We start from the raw sequence: 6,000 nt of genomic DNA on the forward strand, positions 1-6,000 counted from the left end.
CATTCTAGAGCCAGACTTCCCCGTGGGAAGACCTACTCTATCACTAGTTGTAGAGTCAGACTTCCCCCATAGCAGGACTTCCCCTTTATTTATTCCTAGTAAACTACTATCAATTTATGGATATTGTTTAGATACCATGACCTTTTTCAGCAGGGTATTAAATGATGTTGGTCAAGTCGTTCATTAAACTCAAGAGAAGAAAACGGTGAATAAAACACATTAGAATCAATACATCATTTTGTTTGACCCATAGACTTGAACTTTGTCCCACACAATACTTATGCCTTGGTTAGTTTTAGAAGATTGAAAAATCAAATGAGGAAATTTCGAATTTATACAAATATTGGTTATGCTTTTAAACGTGTACAACTTTAGGTAGGTAGGTAGGTAGTAGAGAGGTAGGTAGGTAAGTTGTTAGGTATAGGTAGGTATGTATAGGTAAGTAATTCCCTGTCCGATAAGCTAAAAGTTAGTTCATGGTTTGCGCAGGAAGGGATGAAAGCGGGAGTGTCCCTCTACAGCGAGACTTCAAGGGGGTTTTATGGCTCTAGAGTGAGTCTTCCCCCTGGAGGTAAGGTTTATTCTAGAGTAAGTATGCTGGGAGAGGCTCGCTCTAGAGCTACCGGGGAAAGGCCCACTCTATAGCCATACTTCCGCAGGTGGAAGGCTCACTCTAGACCCAGACTTCCAGGAGAAAGCCTCACTATGGGGGGTGGTGGGGTGGTATGGGTCTATAACACCGGCTTTGAGGGTAAAGGTGTTTGAAATCATTAAATACATGTAATATGACTGAAATATATAAGATGAGGCAATTTTCATTGAACAACATGACAACGACATGTAATGTCCCTTTAAGATAGCCCATTGCACCAAGACTTACACTTTTTATGATACTCGTCACATAATGGCGGTTTAAAATGTTTTGTGAAAATATCCGTAGCGATCAATTTGTTGGTCTATCATTGTAGTGCAGTGGATAGAATGACGCAACTTTGTTGTTCATATTTATTGATTTTCTTTTTAAACCATGATGAGTTAGTGACTGGCAGATCTTTTGTTCATATTATTGAAATATATTTTTTAAATCACGTTCTTATCCAGAATTGCTTTTTGACATATGTACTTATTACATATCATATCTTTCACGATTAAATAATTTCGTGCTGATTTGATCAACTCATTACAGGCGTAGGGAGCCATCTTAAGTTCGTAAGGGCGTCATTTGATTTTTAAGAAACCTGGTTAGTTTTTAATATTGTTAAATGGTATGGAGATACACATGGCTTTTCATGAGTTAATTGAGTGCACATCATTGATGATGACAGTATATATTGAAGGTTATGTAAATGTGTAATTTAAAACATCAGAATGAATAGACGACATATTGTCAGACCGTAATTCGCTATTATTTAAATGTCAAAACACACTCTGCAAATAAATAATTAAAAAACCGAAAATATGAGGTTGAAGAGGGTCTTGTATCAAAAGTCAATCTTTAAAGCGGAAAAAAGGCATTCTAATTCAACCAAGCTGTCGATGTTAAGATATCAAATGTTCATTAATTGGTACAGTGAAACATTTTATAGTGAAGATTACAAGTTAAAAGCGTGAGCTAACTATCGGGTGCATACACGCGAGTTCTCCGGGTTATTTAAACGGCTTTCTGTAAATATATTTTAGTTTGTGTAGGCTACAACGAATAAAAGAAAAAAGGTTTATAGGGAACATGACCCGTAATTTACGTCATTAAAAACATTAATAAAAAATAAAAAAAATAAATGACATGAAAATCGATGCCACTTCTTAATTTGAAACAATTCAATTTAAAAGTTGGTCTTTGAAAACCTTTTATTCCTGTATTCTAAAAAAATTGAGGGGTGTTGCTTTGGGCAAATATGCCATTTCCTCAGGCTGTTACACCAATTGCATAAATAGATATCATGTGCAAGTGTTTGGTGATTGGGGAAAATGTGCGAGAAAGAAAATAAATATTTAGTTTTAGAATTCATTACAGAAAATAACCGCAAAACAGTCTTCATTGAAAAAAATGCATTTTGTTTAAAAATTCTTATATTCTAACTTCTTCTTTTAGGAGGATGTAAATAGATTTATCATGAAATTTATGTTTTGAAATTTATAACAATTCCCTTGACTTTTGTCGAAATGTTTGGTATACTACAAGGGAAACATCTATATCGCATTTCATAGATAAAATCATGCAGATAAAACACCTCACATTTCCCATTAAAATGCTAGATATAAACTACAGCGAATAGAATTCACTGTGCAGAAAATCTGGTTCTATATATTTTTTTCTAGTTGATGGAAGGATTTCAATTATGTTGCTAATAGAAGTACACTGCGTTGAATTGAATATAAGTTTAAATTAACAAGGCATTGCGATGGGCTGAGTGTCTTGCATGCTGTTAATATGAGGCAACTGATCCCACCTCTGGTGTGTCCAGGGGTCCGTGTTTGCCCAACTATCTATGTTGTATTGCTTATCACGTTTCGTTATCTTCACCCTTTTTTTTTTAGCAATGTTACAACACGACACCATAACGAGATATTCCCTAACATAAAGAAACATATTCAGGTTAGTATAAGTATTTATCATATACATGTTAATGGTTATGCCAATCTCACAATGGTGCATTATGCATTTTTTCTGCAATGTATACGATCTTTCCTATTAACAAAGCAAAGGAATAATTTTACTCTTCAAATAACCTGTTCACCTCTGTCGTCTATAATGTTATATGACAATTCTCCGTAACTCCATGGCAATATGTCATAGCAAGGTTCATTACGTTTACACCTGATTCAGGTAAAGCAGTATTTATTTTACCAGAGTTGTGTGTATGTGTGTATTTCAATGCAGGAAAAGGTAAGGCTTTTTTTAAACATTAAGTAAGTCAAATTTCCTTAAACGTGGTACTTTACAATCTATAACAAATCAACAGGAAGTTTTAACCGACTATCACATCTACATATACAATGTAACAAAGCACATCAAAAACAAAAGCACGCGTAATTGTATGCAAACATATCACATATTAAACAAGACATTGCATGCAAGACTATACATGGACAGGTAAAAATGTATAGAAGGAAACCTAAATATAACAAAAACAAACGTAGATATCACATGTATTCTAAAAACAGCAGCCAGTTTTAAAGAAGCAAGCAAAATGAAGCGGAGCGCTATCTTAGATAAGAAGCTAAAGACAAAAAAATAACTAATAAATAAGTATTGTCAGTATCGGAGTCGTCACCAGACAACATTTTACCAAAATGACTGGCCGCATGTGTTAGATCACAATGACCACAAAGATCTTTTACATGAAATTACACCTGTAAAATTATCGCCCTACCTGCCTTCCGTGCTCACCTGTTGGGACATGAAATTGTTCACTTCCGAGATTGGTTGCCGCCTGTCTTTTTGGAGGGAGAGATGGGGGCACGTTCACACTGGTTAACTAAAATAGTTCATACATTAATTTCCTTTGATGTTACTATTGCTCATGTGTGTTTCTTTCCTGCTCCAATGCATGGTCAAACATACAAAATAATCAATATCTTGTCTTTTGTGTTTATATAATCAATTCAATATCAACATTTCTGAGTTTTTTTGGTAAAATTTTGTTCTCTGCATGACAGGAATTTAAATTTCTAACAATTAGTATAGAAAATGATTTCTATGGATGAGTCTGTCGTGTTGACTACACAGGACACTAACGATATGTGTCTTGGGTGATTTAAACGATTTTCGAAAAATATTTTGAATAAACTCGCATTTGAAATATTGATCAAGCGTTTCTACACATTGTATTTGCGTTTTCTATTCTATTGTATAAAAAGACGAAAAAAGTATGAGGAAATCAAAACGTTCTTCAGTGTACAATCTTATATAGATTCCTCCCACATCTTTTTTTATTGTAAATGAATTCATCATTATTAATAAGGTCAGAAAAAATTAGATCTCTCTCACCCCTATTGTCTCATGTAAAATATAAACAAAAAATGTTCCCTATTATATCATAGAAAATGTAATCAAAAATTGTTCCTATCGTTCTATGTAAAATATAAACACAAAATGTCCCTCGGTTTTTCTATGCAAATTCTGAACAAGAATTGTCTGTATTCTATGTAAAATATAAACACAAATCCCTCCCCCAGATTGTTCTATGTAAAATAAAAGCACAAAATGTCACATATTGTAGTATGCAATTTTTTTTTTTAAAATGTCCGTATTGTTCTATGTAAATTATAAACACAACTTGCCCCTATTGTACTATGCAAAATATACACACAAAATGTTCCCCTAATCTTCTATGTAACATATAAACAAGAAATGTTTCCTATTGTTCTATGTAAAATATAAATACAAAATACCCTATTGTTTTATATAATATATAAACAAAACCTCTCCCTATTGCTCTATGTAAAATACAAACACAAATTATCACTATTGTTCTATGCATTGTACAAAGCGTTTCTTGTATAACTTTCTGTGTTAAAGGATGTGTTCTAAACAATCTCTAAGTGGAGATTGCAATCACATTTTGGTTGCAAATGATTTGCCTTCAGTTTTAATTTTGTCGATAAGGACTTTTAAATTCATTTTTGTTAACAATCATTGTTACGATGTACATCTATCATGTGACCAGAGACAATTGAATTTAAATCTGCAATGCGATACTTAAGGTAACTCCACACTCGCTGTTTTATCTGATGCACGTTTAAAAAGTGTATTTATGTCCAGTCATTAGAGTTAAAACTAACAAATCATCAAATAAAATACTTAGGTCATCACAATTTTTAAGATGCGAGACGTACATAAACCAAATAACATATCACCGTCAGAAAATTTCAATTTTCCTTAAACAGCGTTATCAAAATTTCATACAAACTGGTTATGAAGATATTATAGCATTCATAACAATTTCATGAAACTGTATCTTCACAAAATATACAACATGTCTGTAAAAGATACAGGAAATCTATCATATAGTAGACTTGATAGAGAAAGCGATAAAAAGAGTTATTGCCATTGGATTCAATATCTTAAAACGTATCATTGCTTATTCATCTTTAACTTAGAATTTTGAAATATTTTATTTCTAACAATATTTTTTACAATACCTATCGGGAAAAAAACTCCAACAAAATTAATGTTCCTATCATCCATACATCTAAATAAATCACTGATTTTGCAAAATATGATGACATCACAGGAGGTGGAATCACTTTAAGGATAACATGCATATCGTAATATAGCTTTTATAAGCACAATGTTTATTTTCTAACGATCTCAAAACTATCAAGCCCTTATTATGGGTGAATAATTACAAATAAATCACCAAAAACTTCTTATACGATTTTGTAGTACTATTTGTAAATGTTTTATAATTGAGAAAAGTATCGGATTTACCACAACATTCTTTTATACATATATCATTCGATGTTTAGCAGTCATGTTTTCTGTTAAATTAACCCAGAATGGCCATAAAATGATTGTAAAACGGTATGTATAAAGTATATATAAAAACTCCATAGAACACATCACGTAATAAAATACAGCAAACATTGAATATTTCTGCTGATACATTGCTACAATAAATCCATCCCAGTGAAGTAAAGATAGACTTTCTGGTATACGGTCTTCCCAAGACAACCCATCTCGTGTTACATTCACCGCCTTGAGGTAATAATGTAAAATGCATACATGTAAGATAAACATAATTTCGATCTGAGTGTACTTGAAATGATTAGTGTATAAAAATAGTTTGCTGTGTATGATGCTTAAGTTCGTAACACAGAAATAAATCAATTCTGGACTGTAGAATACAAATATCTTATTTGTAAACAAAACACACTTTATATTATCCTCTCCCCTAGCAAAAAAATAAATTCATGTAAGATAATGGAGGGCTATTATCACTCCTTCGATCGAGAAATCACTTTCATATGGTGTGAGTTAACGAGCCATTAAATGAA

General features: G+C 32.5%; 1 protein-coding gene across 1 annotated transcript in view; it reads right to left on the bottom strand.

Annotated features, from left to right (window-relative positions):
* Positions 1 to 3,882, bottom strand: part of LOC125661866 (transient receptor potential cation channel subfamily M member 2-like) — a 113,387-nt gene extending 109,505 nt beyond the window's left edge. The window contains exon 1 of the mRNA XM_056146381.1: positions 3,392 to 3,882. The gene's annotated coding sequence lies outside the window, so the exon portion shown is untranslated. The remainder of the gene's footprint in view (positions 1 to 3,391) is intronic.
* Positions 3,883 to 6,000: the final 2,118 nt, after the last annotated feature.

Source organism: Ostrea edulis, chromosome 8 (assembly GCF_947568905.1).
Source record: "Ostrea edulis chromosome 8, xbOstEdul1.1, whole genome shotgun sequence".
Lineage (NCBI taxonomy): Eukaryota > Metazoa > Mollusca > Bivalvia > Ostreida > Ostreidae > Ostrea > Ostrea edulis.